At 39.3% G+C, this 4,249-nt stretch overlaps 1 long non-coding RNA gene across 1 annotated transcript; it reads left to right on the forward strand.

The window, feature by feature from the left end:
• The first annotated feature begins 969 nt into the window (after positions 1-969).
• LOC120104730 (uncharacterized) lies at positions 970-3,923 on the forward strand. The gene is made up of 3 exons (XR_005507090.3): positions 970-1,487; positions 1,610-1,717; positions 3,257-3,923. It is a non-coding gene; the product is annotated as an uncharacterized LOC120104730 (long non-coding RNA).
• Positions 3,924-4,249: the final 326 nt, after the last annotated feature.

Below are 4,249 nucleotides of genomic sequence, written 5' to 3' on the forward strand. Positions count from 1 at the left end.
TTCTGCTGGGTAGCCACTACATGCTGCTAGGTGTCACTGGTGGATGGTGAGACTCACAGGGACTATCTTGATGATTGATGATCCCTGGTGAGTTGAGTTGGAATTGTTCCAACCCATTGAAAGGAGTTTTCAATGATATTGTGATAGAGATCGCAGTATATCTCATTACGAGACAGAATAGAACCTATGGGGTCACCCACATTAGAGGTATTGACCGATCTGATGGTTGAATTGTGATTTGCAATCACAAATAATTTATAATTATCAATTTGATTGATAATTGTTTTAACTCACTAAAAGTTAGTGAGTAGAAGAAGGAATAATTGCAATTTAATTAAATCAATTGGACTTAATTAATTGGACTTGATCTTATTTAATAAGAGTCCGATTTGCAGTAGGACTCCTAGAGTCTTAATTAGATTAGGACTTCAAATTAAATTAGAGTCCTACTTGGAGTAGGATTTCTAAAGTCCTAATTGGATTAGGACTAGAATTGAATGAGTCCTAATTGGATTAGGATTTCATTAAGTCATAATTAATTTTAGTCTAATAGATTAAGATGACTCCTAATTAGATTAGGACTCATAGGGATTAGGTTGGGTTCACCTAATCCTCTTTGGAAGAGGATTGGACTACTATAGTTAAACACCCAATAAAGAGGCCCCACCCCACTTAATTTGATTAAGTGGGGCGTGTGGGAAGAGGAGAGAAGAGGGAGGGGCGTACGCCCCTCCCCTTGAAAATTACGTGAAGAAAAGGAGGAGGGGCGTACGCCCCTCCCCTTTGGCCTTCAAGATAAACATGAGCTCCTAAAAGTTAGGAGCTCATGCGCTAGGGCTAAGAATAAAAAAAAGGAGAAGGGCGTGGGCCCCCCCTCCCCCCTCTTATGATATTCCTTATGTGCCGTATTCTCTCCTTCTCTCCAATGATCCAGCCGTGAACCCCCCCCCCCCCCCCCCCCCCCCCTTCAGCCTCCTTGGAGCTGCAAGAAAAAAAAAAGGAGGAGAAGAAAGATAGGTGGCAGGTGACCCATCTTTTCTCTCTTGGGCCCGCTTGACAATCCCCTCCTTTGGAAGTACGTGGGATTTTTCTCCTCCCTTTTGTGCCGTGAACCCATCTCTCCCTCTTGGGTTTCAGCCACCAGCAAGCAAAGAAAAGGAAGGAGGCATGCAGCCCTTCCTCCCTCTCTTCTTTTGGTTCCAAAAGAAAAGGAAAAGGAAAAGGCTGCAAAGGGGTTTTGCCTTCTTCCTTTTGATCTATCCTTCTTCCTCCTCTCTAAGGCAATCAAGAGTTGATTCAAAAGAGAGGATTTCAACCATCAAAACATATCTCTGCAAGGGAGCTAGCACCCCAGGGAGATTAGAGAGTTTGGATTGGTCCTCTGCCTCGTGTGGATATCCATAAAGGCCGGACGCGTGTGCGGCTTTAAGCGAACCTTCAACAAATACCACGATCATCAGATTGCGGTGATCATCTACCCGCACAAGGTGAAGATCTGATCTTCTTAATCATATAAAAAGTATTTAATCCTAATCTATCTACGAACGACGGTTTTAAAATATGTTCATGCGATGAACGGAATCTCGCGCATGTCTTCCGCTGCGCGCAGAATTTTTCTGAAATTTTCTGCGGCGTGCGAGGAATTCCAACACCCGAGCCCCGATCGGCGATCGAAGATGCCGCTTCTCCGCTGCCGTCGACCTCGCCGTCGTCTGAGGTAAGCCTTCTCCTCCTCCTTCTCCTCCTCGTCCTCCTCCTCCTCCTCTTTGTTTTCTTAAGAGGCATCCCATACTTTAAAAATGTATATCATGTTCCTTTCTTGGGTTATCAGTTCCTTTTTTTCAAAGGAAAGAACAGGGTTTATATTTAATATTTGCCAATCTGTTTAATAGTTATGTTGTACAGAGAAGCATAACATTGGAGTTCGATGTATCTGTTTGTGAATCTGTTTGATGCATAACTCTGGAAGTCAAGTATTTTTTGTCATTTGTGTGATTGCGATTGTGTATCTGTTTATGCAGAAAATATATGTACTCACTGAGAATTTATTTTTCTGATGGTCATGTGAAATAATTGATTTGTTTTGACCATTCAATCATACAAAGTCACATCATAAATCTCTTAATTGTTGGTCTAAATAAACAAATATAATCCTTACCACCAACACCTAATCACTTGCAAAAAGAGTAATCATTTCTTCAATAACTGCTCCGCAACAAGAATGCAATCTATTTTGTGTCTGCAATAATGCTGCAAGAAACAACCAACTATCTTGGGATTTTATAAATTTAAGATAGAGATGACACACTTTTGGGGCCACTGTATTGGCATTTGTTAATTACATCTTTGAATTATTTCTTGGATTACAGGTTGGAAGCCCAGAGGCAATATCACATTCTGGATTAACAATAACAAACAGAATATAAACAAGTGGAGATGATAAATAATATTGAACAGGGGTATTGCGTCCTTAAATCCAGAGTTTAGTGCTGTCACTTCTAATGTCTATCTGGTGACTTTGCCTTTCTGCCATAAGACTCTTACAAGCTTGATTCTTTAAGAAGAGGGTTGAAACATAACTTCTGACTATATAAGCTTTGGAATGCCGGCCCCTTTACAGGCATTCCGTAGACCTAAGCTCTTGTGGTTATGAATCAGACTTCAGGACACTTGGTAATGCACAACAAATTGTTCCATGAAAAAAGTTCGTATAGGTCTTCTGTCTGATAAGAATCCCATACTCAAACTATGGTTGTCAGTATAATATAGGACTGCATCAATCCGTACAAGGTGCATGGACTCACACCAGTAGGGGAGTGATACTTTTATGAAAGTTCGTGAAGACTAACACCAGTAGGGCATGACTTAAGCTTGAACAACTCTATCTAGCTTATCTTCTGAGCTTGAAAATCCTGCTCTTTTACGACTGGTCTGAGGTTGAACAACATAAAGCTAATTTCCCTTTATAATTACCTGAACTTAATTTATAGCCCCTCCAAGAGTCATACATAAATTCATTAATCAAACTTGATCAACCTAATATTTTTGACCATTTATTATAGTTAGTTGATGACCAATTAATTTTTAGGTGTTGTTCTTAAATTCTCAATATAGCTTCAGAGGCTACAATTTTAAGCAATTGGTTAATAAAGCTACATGCAGGATTTTGGAGGTTTCTATCCTTTCAAAGCAATCCAATATTTTTTATTTGAGATCTTTTGAAACTTTTTTATACTTTTTGTTCAAAATACTGCAGATAGAAATACATGGTCCTATCAATTCATCTTCATTTTGGTTGTTGCCGTTGTCGCTGATGCTCATAGATGTCGATAGGCCATGTAAGGGGAGTGGGGAAGGGGATGGGGAAGAAGAAGGGAGTACAGAAAGATAAAGTGCAGAAAGGCAAATGGGACCAATTGATGGTATCTGCAAAATAACATGGAGCTGGAGTAGAATATCAAAATACTTCAGACAGGATCCTTTCTGGAGTTTTTTTTTTCACTTAGGAACCCTTAGCCTATCAATATTTTGTAACCTTTTTACTGTGAGATTTGTAAATTCAGGTGTTTTCAAGAGTTCTTGGCTATTCAGGCACCCTCTAATGTAAAGTCAATAGGTTGCATCCTGCTCTAGCCACGCATGCCAAAAGCTTGAAACAATGTCTGCATGTACAGAAGTGGATGAAACCAGCATCGCATGCTGGGCTCCAAGCCTTACAGATTAAATAGTAGCAGAAAACATTATATTGGACCCAGGTAAAGCCCTTAAACAGGGTGGAGTTGTTTCTCCTCTCATGCTTTACATATTTGATATTGTCTCTAACCGAATGATCCCTACTTTGATCAGCTTTATGAGTAAGTTTGATTTAGCATCTATACATTTAAAATTTAGTAAATGGATTCATTACGAAATACACCGAGAAATAGTTTGAGGCTAGTTTTTAATTCTGTTCTTGTGAAATATATATTTTATGAACACACAAGTTTTAAAACCATTGCAACCAATGACGTTCAATCTTAATGTTTTTGGTTTTGGCAGACTCCACGCGCGTTTGTATAGACTGAATTCACACGAGTATTAATGACAATGATGATCGCAGCTCAGCAATGAAAACGATGCCCCCAGGAAAGATTTTTTTTTTCTCTAAATAATAATATCTAACACAGCCTGTTCACTTCTTTCTGCTGTAGAACGACCGAGCTAGAATTACTTCTTCAACGAAAAAAGGATAATATCTTACAGACCATAA

This window comes from Phoenix dactylifera, chromosome 9 (genome assembly GCF_051530095.1).
Source record: "Phoenix dactylifera cultivar Ajwa chromosome 9, Ajwa_hap1_PhDact_Kaust_v1.1, whole genome shotgun sequence".
Taxonomy (NCBI): Eukaryota; Viridiplantae; Streptophyta; class Magnoliopsida; order Arecales; family Arecaceae; genus Phoenix; species Phoenix dactylifera.